Here is a 16,108-nt window from a genome sequence, read left to right as displayed (position 1 = left end):
AACGTGTGTAATGCACCCAAAAGGTATCCACAAAAAGCAATAACATACGAACCAAAAAAAGGGCAGGGTGGATACTTAGGTCTCTCTTTTCCAGGGAAGGAATCCACGGAAGAACAGAAGAGTTCAAACACAGTCTCTCTCTCTTCTCAATAAGAAGAGTCCAAAAGAAAATGTCTGTCAGGGGTCGTGATGATTCTCACTGAGTCAGCAAAGGAAAACAAAAACAACGTTCACTCCAATGGAACCGCTCTCTGGCGATTCCCAAAGAGAAACGGCAGACGGACGCTAACACTCGGCGTCCTTCAGTCCAGAGAAAGGAAAAGCAAAATCCTTCGACAAAGGCCTGTCGGGCCACTGACCCGCCGAGAAAGCACAGCGGAACACTCCAATCTCTGGTAAGAAGACGTAGGGACCCAGCGGAGGCTTACGGGTCGGGGTTAGGGACAGGAATGCCAAAATCGTTGATCCGCATTCAGCGGAAAAGGAATGGAGGGAACAACTCCGATGAGCACTGCGGCGGGGGGAGTTTGCACAGTGCCGTGATGAGGGAAGTAGTATGAGAGACAGCAAAAGCCAGCGCGGCCGCGCGAGGCTTCAGCAGCAGATACACGAACCAGTTCAATGAGCAAAAACAGCAACAGTAATCCAAGGGTCGGGATACCGGCAGGATTCCAAACGAAAACCAAGCACCGTCGATAGGGGAATGGAGACATAAGAACCTCCCCATCGTATTCTGATTGGTGCAGGAGGATCGTAGTCTTCTGCAGAGTGCCTCACGGCATTCTGGGACTTGTAGTCTCTGTTGGGCAGAAAATCACCGAACAACATACTCATAACATGCCCTAAGGACTCCGGGTCCTAACATCTTGCCTTTTTCAGCATTACCTAGCCTTTTTCTGCACTCCGCTTTCTCTTTCTGTGCTTCTCTTGCTTCTTCCTGTGATTCTCTTGCTTCTTTCTGCACTTCTCCTGCCTCTTTCAGCACTCCTCTTGCCCCTGTCTGCACCTATGGTGCTTCTTTCTGCACTTCTCTTGCTTCTTTCTGCACTTTTCTTGCTTCTTTCTGTACCCATCTTACGTCTTTCTACACCCCTCTTCCATCTTTCTACACCTCTCTTGCCTCCTTCTGCACTTCTCTTGCCCATTTCTACAGTTCTCTTGCCTTTTTCTGCACCTCTCTTGCTTCTTTATGCACTTCTTCTGCCTCTTTCAGAACCCCTCTTGCCTCTGCCTGCACCACTTTTGGTCCTTTCTACAGTTCTCTTGCCTCTTTCTGTACCTCTATTGCCACTTTCTGCACCCCTGTTCCTTCTTTCTGTAGTTCTCTTGCCTCTTGCTGCACCTCTGTTTCTTCTTTCTGCACTTCTCTTGCCTCTTTCTGTGCTCTTCTTGCTGCTTTCTGCACCTCTGTTGCTTCTGTCTGCACCTCTCTCGCAAATTTCTGCACCCCTCTTGCCTCTTTTTGCACCCCTCTTCCCTATTTATACATCTCTTGTCTCTGTGTGCACCCCTATTCCATCTTTCTGCACCTTGTTTGCTTGTTTGTTTTACTTTCTTGCCACTTTATGCAGTTCTCTTGCACCCTTATGGACCTCTGTTGCTTCTTTGTGCACTTTTTTGCCTCTTTCTTTACCCCTTTTGCCTCTTTCTGCACCCATTATTTTCTTACTGCACTTCTCTTGCTTCTTTCTGTACCTCTCGTGCTTCATTCTGTACCCCCTAGCCTCTTTCTGCACCCTCTTCCTGCATCCCTCTTCCCTCTTTCTGCACCTCTCTTGCCTCTTTCTGCACTTCTCTTGCCTCTTTCTGCACCACTTTTATTTTTATCTATACCTCTCTTGCTTCATTCTGCACCTCTCTTGCTTCTTTCTGTAACCCTCTTTGTCTTTCTGCACCTCTCTTACTGTACCTCTCTTGCCTCCTTCTGCACCTCCCTTGCTGCTTTCTATAGTTTTCTTGCCCCTTTCTGCACCCCTGTTGCTTCTTTCTGTACTTCTCTTGTCTCTTTCAGCACCCCTCTTGCCTTTGCCTGCACCTCTGTTGGTTCTTTCTGCACTTCTCTTGCCTCTCTCTGCACCCCCTTGTATCTTTCTGCACCCCTCTTCCTGTACCTCTTTTGCCTTCTTCTGCATCTCTCTTGCCTCTTTCTACAGTTCTCTTGCCTCTTTCTGCTACTCTCTTGTCTCTTTCATCACTTCTTTTGATTCTTTTTGCACATCTCTTGCCTTTTTCTGCACTTCTCTTGCTTTTTTTCTGCGCTTTGCTTGTTTATTTCTGCACTTCTACTACCTCTTTCAGCACCCCTCTTGCCTCTTTCTGCAACTCTGTTGGTTCTTTCTGCAGTTCTATTGCCTCTTTCTGCACCTCTCTTGCCTTTTTCAGCATTATCTAGCCTTTTTCTGCACCCCACTTTCACTTTCTGTGCTTCACTTGCTTCTTCCTGCGATTCTCTTGCTTCTTTCTGCACTTCTCCTGCCTCTTTCAGCACCCCTCTTGCCCCTGTCTGCACCTATGTTGCTTCTTTCTGCACTTCTCTTGCTTCTTTCTGCACTTTTCTTGCTTCTTTCTGTGCCCATCTTGCGTCTTTCTACACCCCTCTTCCATCTTTCTGCACCTCTCTTGCCTCCTTCTGCACTTCTCTTACCCATTTGTACAGTTCTCTTGCCTTTTTCTGCACCTCTGTTGCTTCTTTATGCACTTCTTCTGCCTCTTTCAGAACCCCTCTTGCCTCTGCCTGCACCACTTTTGGTCCTTTCTACAGTTCTCTTGCCTCTTTCTGCACCTCTCTTGCCTTTTTCAGCACCCCCTTGCTTCCTTCTGCACCTCTCTTGCCTCCTTCTGCACTTCTCTTACCCATTTCTACAGTTCTCTTGCCTTTTTCTGCACCTCTGTTGCTTCTTTATGCACTTCTTCTGCCTCTTTCAGAACCCCTCTTGCCTCTGCCTGCACCACTTTTGGTCCTTTCTACAGTTCTCTTGCCTCTTTCTGCACCTCTCTTGCCTTTTTCAGCACCCCCTTGCTTCCTTCTGCACTTCTGTTGCTTTTTTCGACACTTCTCTTGCTTCTTTATGCACTTCTCTTGCTTCTTTCTGCACTTATCTTGCTTTTTTTTTTGCAGAGTTTTATATAGCGCGAACTAGAACCGAACCGAATCAGTTATCAGAGCGCTTTACATAGCACCAGTTACGTTACATGAGGACACACTTTCATTTTAGGCACGGGGAGATTAAGTGATTTGCCCAGAATCACAGGGAGTTTTTGGCGTCGTTACTGAGACTCGAACCAAGTTCCCCAGGTCCGAGGTCGAGCGCCTTAGCCGTTAGGCCAACCCCTCTGCTTCTTTCGACACTTCTCTTCCTTCATTCTGCACCTCTCTTGCTTCTTTCTGCATCCTCTTGCCTCTTTCTACACCCCTCTTCCCTGTTTCTGCACGCACCGCTCTTCCTTCTTTCTGCACCCCTGTTCCTTCTTTCTACACCCATCATGCCTCTTTCTCCTCAATTGCCTCTTTCTGTACCTCTGTTTGTTCTTTCTGCACCTCTTTTGCCTCTTTCTGCAACCCCCTTGCCTCTTTCTGCACATGTTGCCTCTTTCTGCACTTCTATTGCTTTTTTCTGTACCTCTCTTGCTTCTTTATTCACCCCTCTTGCATCTTTCTGCACCTCTCTCTCCTCTTTCTGCACCGTTCTTGCCTCCTTCTGTACTTCTCTTGCCTCTTTCTATAGTTCTCTTGCCTCTTTGTGCACCTATGTTGCTTCTTTCTGCACTACTCTTGCCTCTTTCCGCACCCCCCTTACCTCGGTCTGCCCCAATGTTGGGTCTTCTGTTGCCTCTTTCTGCATCTTTCTTGCTTCTTTCCACACCTTTCTTACTTCTTCTGCACCTATCTTCGCTCTTTCTGCACTTCACTTGCTTCTGTCTGTTCCTTTCTTTCTCTATCTGTATATGTACTTCCTATGTAGGCATAGTTAGAAATTAGCATTTAAAAAACATTAGAAATTCATTGAAAAAACAGAGGTTACAGGGATGTTATAGTTGGGGATTAGCATTTAAAAAACCTTAGAAAATCATGGAAAAAACACAGGTTTCAGGGACGTTATAGTTAGGCTGACATTTCATTCGTACAAAACCAGAGAAATTCGGCCGTTATTGTAACTGTAACTCGCGCCCCCACAATGCACTGCTGATGACGTCACATATTACATCACTCATGAGATGGTCAGTGACATCATTGATGGCATCTCAAATGACATCACTGACACAACCTGTGCAGGCGATATGGAGTGCTGCAAATGACGCTGGTTCCCGATGGCCCACAAACTGCTCTGATGGCGCTAGACAGATCAGTGGGCTTCGACAGCATTGAAAGACCATATCTGTTTGCCGTGCTAACAAAGTTGGGTTTTGGCCCTAATTTCTGCAAATGGGTGAGGCTTCTCTATCAAGACCTGATGGCACAAGTGCGAGTCAACGGCGTGTTGTCAGGTCAGTTTCCCTTGTGGAGAATTAATGAGACAGGGATGCTCTCTGTTTCCCCTACTATTTGCGTTTACTATTTGCGTTGGCATTGGAGCCCTTGGCACACTGGATCAGAGTGACCCTATGATATGGGGTATTGAAGCACTGGGAGGCTGGAAAGATCGTGCATCGTTATACACTGATGATATTTTGTTGTATCTCGCAAGGCCCTACTACTCAATTGCCAGGGTGTTCCATTTATTTGATTTGTTTGGGAGCTATTCGGGATATACTATAAATTGGGAAAAATAAGTGGTGTATCTGCTGGCAGGCCCCCCCCCTGAGACTACCGGTGCAATGCTGCAGTGCACGGCACCGGTGGTTAAGGAAGGTTTTAAATATTTGGGGATTCATGTGGTGCGGAATCAACAGCTGTTTCTGGAAAAGAATCTTAGCCCCCAGCTGGAGAGACTCTGTAGGGATGTACTAGATTGGCGAATACTACTGTTTTCTCTAGCAGGCAGAACGGCCCTCTTCAAGATGATGGCCCTGCCGCACTTATTATACATCCTGCAAAATACACCCTATCTCGTCCCGCCTGCGGTTTTCAAAAAGATCATCCAGGCTACTCGGGAACTGCTGTTGCAGGCAGGTTTGCCTAGGACAGCATTACACAAGTTGCAGCGAGGGTGTATGATGGAGGTCTGGCGATACTTGATATGCGACTTTACTACTGGGCATCGCAACTACTATTTGTAAATGATTGGGTATACTCGGATAGAGATGAGCCAGCATATAGAGTAGACCAAGACGCTATGCCTGAGGAAAATTGTGAGCCACTGCTGTACTAGTGAAAGAATGTTCCTAGCTGGCCCTCACATACAGCGGTTGTTGAGAAGTTCTGGAGGGAGGTAAATCAGGTCCTGGGGTGACAAAATAGGCTGACTAGCAGAACACCAGGAGTTTGCAGGCTGGAAAATTATCGTAATAGATAGACTGGGAGATGTATGGAGGGAGGGAGCTCAACTTTCGTTTGAAGACCTACAGGGGGAGTTTGAGCTGGCTGAGGCTCAGAGGTTCAAATATTTGAGACTTTGACATGCACTGCTGACTCAGTTGAAGGGCGACACCTTTTGTTCCTGACTACTCCCCCTAGAGGATAGATTATTAATAGTCCCTATCCCCGAGAAAGCAACCTCAACGATATACTGAAAATTAATGTATAATTTGCCGGACCAGCTGACAGCCTTAAGAGCCGCCTGGACAGACGACCTCAGCAGCATAGAGGATGAGGAGTGGCAGGAGGCACTCCAGGGCCAGAGGGAGGTAGCAATACGAGTACTCTTCAGATTGATACAGCTCCTGATATTGCATCACTCCTACTACCCTTCGATGCTCCTGCATAAAATTGGTATGGCTCCATCAGCGCAGTGCGTCCGCGGTTGCCAGAGTGAGGGCACTTTTCTCCACATTCTATGGAAATGTCCTAAAATCGCCCAGTTCTGGCGCAGGTTCTCGGCATTTATGGTCAGAGTGGTGGGTACAGATGTGCCGCTAGATGCAAAATGGCACCTTATAATCATCAAGGGTGAGACAGTTACGTCGCCATCTTGCTATAAAAGTAGAGGGTGCATAAAGAAATGGGAGAAGGTGTGGGCGCTATGGCGGGCATACCGGAGGACATTGGAGGGCCCCTTAGAAGCTGGAGAAGCTTTAGCCAACTAAATAATGATGCTTGTTTTACATGGACTTCTTGTTTGTATTATGATTTCATCCTCACCCTTTCATTTATTCTTATAACCAATATCAACCTATACCCAATGTGCATGCACTGGCAAATGTAATTTTACTGTCTATTGAGCTTTTCAGTAAAAAGAGTTAAAACAACAAAAATCAAATGACATTACTGATGAGATCATCCACGTAATATCTGATGCACCTCCTCACACCCTAACATAATCTTTGATGCACCCACTCTAAAATACAGACTACCATTCTCGAAACCATAGACACAACAATAAGAGTTAGTACATACCCGCTCACTGATTCATAGGTCTTCTCACACATCCACTCACTGATGTATTCACTCATACACCCATACAGACACTCACATACCACCACACACCCATAGAGTTACTCAAACACCTAGTCAGTCACCCAATGAATCAATCTCACTGCCTTTTACTCACCTATACAGATATATACACACACACCACTTCACTTATTTGTACAGATAGTAACACAAACTTACTCTCTTCTACAATCTCTGACACAAGCACCCACTCATCCATACAGCCACTCTCACAATCTATCACTCCCACATTTAGTCAGTTATATACTCCAACACTCACATATACTGCCTTTCACATATGTAGTTACTTACACATATACCATTGAGACATCCATTCACTCACCAACACAGCCATACGCGCACTCACTCACCCATACAGCCCATGCAGATGCACTCATGAACCCATACACCCATTGAATCACTCACTCACACATCCATGCAGGGAGTCACACCCCACCCACCCCCATCGAAAGGCAGGTACTCAAACAACCAATCATTACCCATATAGACACACATGTAGCTACTCACCAACTCATACAGCCACTTACACATCAACTGACAGACTGATACAGACATTCACACAGTTTAGTCATTCACCCATGCATTCACTAAGACACGTTTAATCACTCACTTATACAGTCAGTCACGCACCCACTAAATCATCCATTCAGATACTCATACTCCCACTCATTCTTCAATACACCTTGGCGTATAAATTTATAAAGTTCTTAAACTTTTTAAAAACAATCAGTCACTGGATGATGTCATCAGTGATATCATTTGAGATTTCATCAGTGGTCATCAGTGATGTCACTGACCATTTCATGAGTGATGTATTATATGACATCATCAGCAGTGCATTACGGGGGCGCGAGTTATAGTCAGCTCAGCTAACTATAAGGGGCGAATTTTTCCTGGTTTTGTCCGAGTGAAATGTCAGCCGAACTATAAAGTCCCTGAAACCTGTGTTTTTTTTCAATTAATATATATTTATATATAAATATATATATTACCTACTGGCGGTCGCCAGTAGGTAGTTATAGTTAGGACCTAGTTACCATAGGAAAATGGCAGCCTTCTATTCCCAATAACTTTGGCTGCGATTGACGAATCTTTGCAACATTTTCAAAACAAATTCCTATATATATATAATTTCTATAGGAAATTTTAGACAAGGCTACAGGTTGAACGGGTGAACGGAATTAACCTAAATTTGGCAGGAAGAAGAGTTTCGGTCTAGAAAGCACGCTTGTGTTTATTTGGTGTAAATTTGTTCAGTAGTTTTGGAGAAATATCAAAATTTACAGATATCGATATTTGGGAGTTCTGCCATCTGTTTGGCTGAGGCGTTACGAGCACGAGCTTGCTGCTGATTGGCTGCGAGCGGTTGTAACTAGGAAGTGTTGGCCGCCATTTTGAGATTCCCTTGAAGCGAGTAAGGGGAAAAAAGCGCACAAAAAGTGGGAAAGAGAAGGGTAGGAGCACTGTAACCTCTGTGGGGTGTAGAGGGTGTGCTATAGAGGGGGTGCGAAGTGAAGTATTCACCCCTACTGGTGTGAAAGTGGTGGGCTACGGAAATTAAGTGAGGTATTGCCTAGAGTCTGATGCTGCTAAAGTGAGCTGCTGCGGGACTCGGGTATTAAAGCGTGAGCCCAAATTGTGTGTCTTATGCTGTGAAGTCATGTGCCGTGGCCACTGCACTACACTTGTGGAAGTAGTGTCAGCAGGTGTTTATAACTACTAGGACGAACTACTGACCCGTACTGGTCTGAAAGTCCTGGGGTATGGAAAATTTGTGAGGTACTGTCTAGAGTCTCATGCTGCGAAGCTGAGCTGCTGCCGGACTCGGAGATGAAAGCGTGAGTCCGAACTGTGTGTCATATGCTGTGAAGTCATGTGCTCTGGCTGCTGTGCCATATCTGTCCAAGTAGTGTCAGCATGTAGTTATAGCTACTTGGATGAACTTTTGTTTCGAACATTGTAGCTTGTGTACGGTGGTTAGGGGGTGTTATAGAGGGAGTGCGAAGGTAAATTTGCGAGTATCAAATCAATTTGGTATTTGAGAAGTGCTAACTACTCTCTCCTACGGGTCTGATGGCGCTGGGGGCGTAAGATGAGATGCTGACAGACTCGGGGTAAAGCCGTTGAACTACTGACCCATACTGGTCTGAAAGTGCTGGGTACGAAAATTAAGTGAGGTATTGCCTAGAGTGTCATGCTGTTAAATTGAGCTGCTGCTGCTGGACTCGGGGATGAAACCGTGAGCCTACACTGTATGTGCTATGCTGTGAAGTCATGTGCTCTGGGCGCTGTGCCTCACGTGTTCAACTTGTATATGGTGCTTAGGTGGTGTTGTATAGGGAGTGCGAAGGTAAATCAATACGGTTTTTGTAAAGTGCAAATTAATCACCCTTATGGGTGAGTAGAGCCGGGGATCAAAGCGAGAGGTCTGTGCTGCAAGGTGAGATGGCCTGGCCGCTGCGCCACAGCTGTGTGGAGAATACATTTTGGCAAGGGTCCGGGAGGTGCTGTTATCTGGCCCTAAAATAGCAGGCCTAAGTTGTAAGTAATAGGGTGGCTCTAAAAAGAGAGCTTGTGTTCATTAGTTGGAGCTACATATAAGTGCGGATGCACAGCTTCAAGTTATACAGGAAAAATCGAATTCCTATCCGCCATATCAAAACGTATGTTGTTGTTGTAGGTGGAGCCCATTTTGTGGTCTCTGAGGTATGCAGACACAGCTTTGCTGACCTTCTTCAGAGATTTTTCAATCTGAGGACAAAATAGTTTGGACCATTTCCACTTCTGTCTTTGGCATGTATTGGAATATACAAAGACCGTTTGAGGCAAAAGTAGCATCAATTGTCCAAAGGTGTCCTTCATAAGCATTTCCAAACCTACCTCAGTCAATGTGCCTAGGTCGTTTCCACCACAGTGTACAATCATGAGGTCAGGGTGTTGGAGATGTATTTGGTTTTAACCAAAGGCAACAATTGGTGCCACTTCCATCCTCTCTGTCCAAACCATTTAATGTCCACATTTTGTAAACCAAGGTCTAAGTCAATACGTCTCTGTTCTGCATACCTCTTGCACCAGAAAACATAGCTATGACCTACGATCCACCCTAGCATTTTGAAGGTATGGCTGGAAGGTATGGAAAGATGTCTGTATCTCATGCAGTTCCATTGTAGAATAAGAGATATGTTTAAAAATGGGGAAATAGTTTATTTTCTTATACAAAACGGTACCTGATTGGGAGATGAAAAGCATTGTTTTTTAAAAGTAGGGTGCACATTCGTTTTGTGGAAAGGCATCTTTGTGATTGGTTAAGAAAAAGCAGTCTGAACGTGGAGTACATATTATAGGATAAAATTTGATCAAGTCAACCACACCTGCTACTTACATTTGGAATGCAGTGTTCGAACTTAAAACAATAGTGAACTTTTAACCTGCATGTGCCATTAAATGTTCGAGAATATGTTGCAAAAAAAGATCGTTAGTTTTAAAGAAATTGATGAACTTTTTACCTCCACGTGTTGTAGAATGTTTTAGAAAGTGTGTTGATAGAATACGTTGCATTTCTGACTTCTATGTGTACATGAATTTTAATAAAATTGCTTATATGGAAAATTAGAAAGACCGTAATAGAGAGAAGTTTTGAAAGCTAAAAGAATCAAGAAACTATTCTAATTTGTTCTTAATTACCTACTGGCGGTCACCAGTAGGTATTTAGAGATAAGACCGAGTTTCCATAGGAAGAGCATTTTTTGTTTTGCTTATAACTTTGGCGTCATATGTAGGGTTGGGCGGAATTTTTGAAGTTGCCTTTTGAAAAATTCTGCGAAATGGCAAAAAATCTCTGCGAACACGTGGAGTTTCATGTGCTCGCGGAGATTTCTTTCGGGGGCGGGGCTTCTTTGTGAGTTCACATGCCTCTTGATAGGGTCAGAGACGCTGTACTGGAAGAGAATTCAGTGAGATTTGCAAAGCTATTTCCCTTTCATGATATTACAGTATGGGCAATATGTATTTAAATCTGCAACTCTTTATTTGTTTCATTTATAGTGCTCGAGTATTCTGACTACTTTTGAATCGGTTTTTATTGGTATCGTACTACAATGTAAAGGATTAAATAACCATATTTATCACATGCAAAGCTGTGCCCCAATTATATGAACAGGCCTTATGGCGTGCATTAAACGGTGTCACTTTCTAATGTCGATTCATTTTCGTTTTTTATCCAAAACCTCCATCCCTCCCTCCCCGAGCTACTTTTGAATTCCACCAATCTGCGCTCATTGGAATTGCTGGCGCAGCCTGGTCTGCGAGCTCTCTCAAAGGACAGCGAAAACAAGCAGCAAATGAGATGTTAATAATTCATCTCACTTCTTGCCGAACCCGCTAAGTTCCTAAAACGCATACGCTCCGCTATCATATCTACGGGAAAATGTGTAGTCTGCTGCACGTTTTCATCTCCATAAAACAGGTTTTAAAAATGCATTGTTTCTGGAGCCGCGCGGAGCTGGCAGCACAATGATGACCTACCCGGCAAGGTGTTGTGATATTTATAACAAAGCCATGCTGGAGCCCACTGAAGCTCGTCATACAACGTGTTGAAAGAAGATAATGAACAAACAGCCAGCATGATTACAACAACCGTAAGGTCAACACAAACTTGGGTGCATCATATAACAGGCAGTCACCGGAGCCATTTTGGGTCGGGCTCACCCTGGGCTGGTTTAATACTGTACAGATTTCTGTTTATTTCTATGTGGCGCCTCCATGGATTCTTTCATGATGTGGTGGGTAAGAAAGGGCTGAGAAGGAGGACAGTGCTTACTGTCACCAGGTCACAATGTGGATGGCATTTCTTTGCAATCCTGTCCTGAAGAGACAAAGGGCAGAGGAAACCTGCTTGAGACTAAGCCTGGGCAGAATTTCATTTAGGATGGCGTTATCACTGTATTTTTGGTAATTCTGCTTCCTGTTGAGGTTTAATTTTTGTGACAGGAGCACCATGCCAGAATGAATCCTGCCCTGCATATTTATCCAGGAAGATGCCACCGTTTTGTGCAATATCTCTACTCAACTGAAGTACTTTCTACTGCCCTCATATCCCCCCGAATTCCATTCCGCCGTGGATCGCGGAAGTTTCGTCATTTTCGTGTTCCGCGCGGAACGTCTAAATGCCGAAATTTCGCAAGTTCCGTGAGCGGAACGGAATTTGCCGCCGCCCCTAGTCATTTGATGAATCTTCATGAAATTTCGAAGACTAGTTCTTTGTTCATATCAGCTCCTATGTTTAAAGTTTGGGGGTGATTCGTCAAGGGGGGGCCGAGATCAAAGGGGGGTCCCACAACGTGGTTTCTCCATGTTAATTTCCATAGGAAAGTTTAGACAAGGCTTGAGGTTGAACGGGTGAAAGGAATTACCCCAAATTTGGCAGGGGGAAGGGTCTTGGTATAGAAAGCACGCTTTTGTTTATTTGGTGTAAATCAGTTCAGTAGTATTTGCGAAATATCGAAATTTACAAATATCGATATTCGGAAATTCTGCCCTCTGATTGGCTGAGACGTTATGAGCAGGAGCTTGCTACTTATTGGCTGTGATGGTGTTGCAACTAGGAAGTGTTGGCCGCCATTTTGTGATTCCATTGAAGCGAGTAAGGGAAACAAAGGGCAAAGAAAGTAGGAAAGGAGGGTAGGAGCACTGTTAGCTTTGTGGGGGAGTGCGAAGCGAAGTAGTCACCTTTACCGGTCTGAAAGTGCGGTGTTGCTCAGAGTGACATGGTGCTGAAATGAGATGCTGCTACACTCGGGTATGAAACCGAGAGCCTAAACCGTGAGCTCATTGCTGTAAAGTGATGTGGTCTGGTCTTTGTAGCATACGTGTGCAAGTAGTGTGAGTAGGCGTTTATACCATACAGGGAGTGGGAAGCGAACTACTGAACGCTACTGTGTGTTGATAGTATACCGGAAGCGGGAAGCGAAGTAGTTACGCCTACGGGTGTGAAGACTTGTGGATGAAATCGAGGTGATTGCTGTAAAAGATTGGGCTCTGGGCGCTGTAGTATACATGTGCAAGTAGTGTTAGTAGGCGTTTATACCATACAGGGAGTGGGAGGCGAACTACTGACCGGTACCATGCATTTATACTATTCCGGAAGTGGGAAGCGAAGTACTCACGCCTACCGGTGTGAAGACTCGGGGGATCAAATTGAGCTGATTGCTGTAAAGTGATGGGCTCTGGGCGCTGTAGGATACTAGCCACTGTAGTATAAGTGTGTAAGTAGTGTTAGTATGCATTTATAGTATATAGGGAGTGGGAAGCGAACTACTCACCCGTACTGGTGTCAAGACTCGAGGATTAAACCGTGAGCCTTAATTGTGAGCTCATTGCTGTAAAGTGATGTGCTCTGGGCACTGTAGCATACCTGTGGAAGTAGTGTTAGTTTGCGTTTATACAATATAGGGAGTGGGAAGCAAAATACTTACCCCTACCAGTCTCAACATTCGTGGATGACTTAAGGCGACCAAATCTAGGAAAGCCTTGATGAGAATTTTGCACGCTGCACTGCGCTTGGCGCTCTTACTATCGTGCTGCTATTTTAACTTTCCTATTGGCTATTTCAGTTCTATTTAAGTTGTTTATTCCCTGTTTTTAATTGGGAAGCATTTTTGGCCCCTTACCTGCACTCTAATCGGCATACACCGCTGTTCGGCGGGTCCGGTTCCGGGTGGTGGGGAATTTTTGGCGCCATCTTGGAGTGGTGTGGTGTGGACTCTCAGGGAACGCCATTAGTGAGCGGTCTAGCGCTCCGGACGACCAGAGGGACGCCTACTTAAGGCGACCAAATCTGGGAAAGCCTTGATGAGAATTTTGCACGCTGCACTGCGCTCGGCGCTCTTACTATCGTGCTGCTATTTTAACTTTCCTATTGGCTATTTAAGTTCTATTTAAGTTGTTTAGTCCCTGTTTTTAATTGGGAAGCATTTTTGGCCCCTTAGCTGCACTCTAATCGGCATACACCGCTGTTCGGCGGGTCCGGTTCCGGGTGGTGGGGAATTTTTGGCACCATCTTGGAGTGGTGTGGTGTGGACTCTCAGGGAACGCCATTAGTGAGCGGTCTAGCGCTCCGGACGACCAGAGGGACGCCTACTTAAGGCGACCAAATCTAGGAAAGCATTGATGAGAATTTTGCACACTGCACTGCGCTCGGCGCTCTTACTATCGTGCTGCTATTTTAACTTTCCTATTGGCTATTAAAGTTCTATTTAAGTTGTTTATTCCCTGTTTTTAATTGGGAAGCATTTTTGGCCCCTTACCTGCACTCTAATCGGCATACACCGCTGTTCGGCGGGTCCGGTTCCGGGTGGTGGGGAATTTTTGGCGCCATCTTGGAGTGGTGTGGTGTGGACTCTCAGGGAACGCCATTAGTGAGCCGTCTAGCGCTCCGGACGACCAGAGGGACGCCTACTTAAAGCTCCCTTTACCGCGCAGCGGTAACGCGCAGCGGACGTGCCTTCGCTGTGCCTGAGTCGTGCCTGAGTCGTGCCTGAGTCGTGCCAGAGTCCTGCCCGGCTGCGCCCGTCAGCGCTAAGGAAGCGTGGGTCGTGGCTGGACTCTGGGTCTGGCCACCATGACTCGGCCTCTTATTACTTATCACGGGGCTGATCTGCTGGCCAGCCGTGATCGCACTATACGCTGTGATCTCCCGCCCGTGGACCCATTATGCGGCCCCTATCAATGTAGCTGTGGCGCTTGGACATTAAACTCCCCTTCCCTTATTCGATCGTTGGGGCATCTAGCTCCATACAAAAGTAAGGCAGGACCGTGGAATTTGAGTATCTGGAGTCTAAATGTCAGATCACTGGTAAAGCACTATCAGGAGGTATATGATCTCCTTATTGATGGTTCCCCTGATGTGCTTTTCCTGACCGAAACCTGGTTGCAGGATTCGGATTCTTCTACAATCAATTTGGCCTTCCCCCCAGAATACTCCATCTGTACCCTAAACCGGGTGACCAGAGGTGGGGGTATCGCCATGGCCACCAAGCGGTGTTATCCGTGTGAGTGGAAGGCCGTTAAACTTCCAGGGTGTGTTAGTGCTCTTTTTTGCTTCAGTGACTGGAGGAAGTGGGTGTCTCTGGCCCTGCCCTATGCTGGTTTCGATCTTTTCTTGCTGATAGGTCATTCCAGGTTGCGATCCCGCCCGGTAAGTCGACATCTTATCCGCTAGATCTGGGGGTCCCACAGGGGTCATCGCTGAGTCCCACCCTTTTTAATCTTTACGTGAGACCGCTGGCTGCGGTCGTCAAGCAGTGGGGCCTAACGATGGTCTCATACGCAGATGACACGCAGCTGGCGGTCACACTGAGTGGGGACTCATACATGGAGGCTCCCAGATTCTGCGATGGCTTACGGGCAGTGGCTAACTGGATGAATTCCAACTGCCTCCAGTTAAATACCAAGAAGACTGAGATCATGGTAGTCGGTAAACAGGTGGCACTGTGGGGTGACAAGTGGTGGCCTTCTGAATTGGGTGTGACTCCCTCTCCAGCATCAGAGATACAAAATTTGGGGGTTTGGCCTGATCCATCTCTCAGTTTCATCTGTCATACCAAGAAGGTGGCGGCTTCTTGCTATGGCATTATCAGAGGACTCAGACCTATCCTCAAATTCTTCGATGCACCCACAAGACAACTGGTGGTTCAAGCATCAGTGTTGTCTCGGCTGGACTATGCCAGCTCACTACTGGCGGGGATCAATCAATCAGAACTCGCCCGGTTGCAGCGTGTCCAAAATACTGCAGCCCGAGTGGTGATAGGTTTGCCAAGGCGGTGCCCGGTGTCTAAATCTTTGCGCTCCCTCCATTGGCTCCCTGTGCATCAGAGGATTAAATTCAAGGTTCTTTGCCTGGCGTTCAAAATTCTCAAGGGTACATCTCCCCAATTCTTAGAGAATTTATTGACACCTTATATTCCTTTGCGTACCCTCAGATCTTTGGGTCAGAATTTAGCAGTGGTTCCGCTTTTTAGACTGAGTAGAGCTGGTGGCCGCTTTTTTCGAGTCCTGGCGGCAAGCTGGTGGAACTCTCTTCCCATGCAAATCCGGGCCATTGATGAACTTCTTCAGTTCAGACGGGCCATCAAGACCTTTTTATTTGTTTAGCCCTTATGTCGTGTCTCATTGCCCTTCTGATTTTCTTTAGTGCAGTGTTGTGTTTGCCTTGTCAAAGTGCCAGGACGCCCCTTTGCTGGGGCAGCTGTGCGCGGTATAAGTAAAAATAACATAACATAACATAACATGAAACCATGAGCTCTTTGCTGTAAAGTCATGTGCTCTGTGTAGTATTCAAATGTAAGTTATGTTAGCATGTAATTCTGCTAGAATCTAAGTAGGTAATGTTAGAATGTAGGGCTGTACTGAGGTGAACCTTGCGCAGTTTGTACACTGTGCTGGAGAAGACGGTTGCCTTGCTGTCTGCTCCTGTTGGTGGCTGTTTCAGGTGTCTTGTTTTTCTGTAATAAATCTACCTCTTGGATCCACTGCTGTCTGACTCTTCACTACATAAATTTG

The 16,108-nt window shown here is 46.0% G+C and overlaps 1 protein-coding gene across 1 annotated transcript in view; it reads left to right on the top strand.

Moving 5' to 3' along the window:
• LOC144800127 (cytochrome P450 4B1-like) overlaps positions 1-16,108 on the top strand; it is a 417,525-nt gene that overhangs the window by 105,131 nt on the left and 296,286 nt on the right. The window lies entirely within an intron of this gene.

The sequence above is a fragment of the Lissotriton helveticus genome, chromosome 1_2 (genome assembly GCF_964261635.1).
Source record: "Lissotriton helveticus chromosome 1_2, aLisHel1.1, whole genome shotgun sequence".
In the NCBI taxonomy this organism is placed as follows: Eukaryota; Metazoa; Chordata; class Amphibia; order Caudata; family Salamandridae; genus Lissotriton; species Lissotriton helveticus.
The sequence above is the reverse complement of the archived record's forward strand: the minus strand, read 5'-3'. Positions and strand labels throughout refer to the sequence as shown.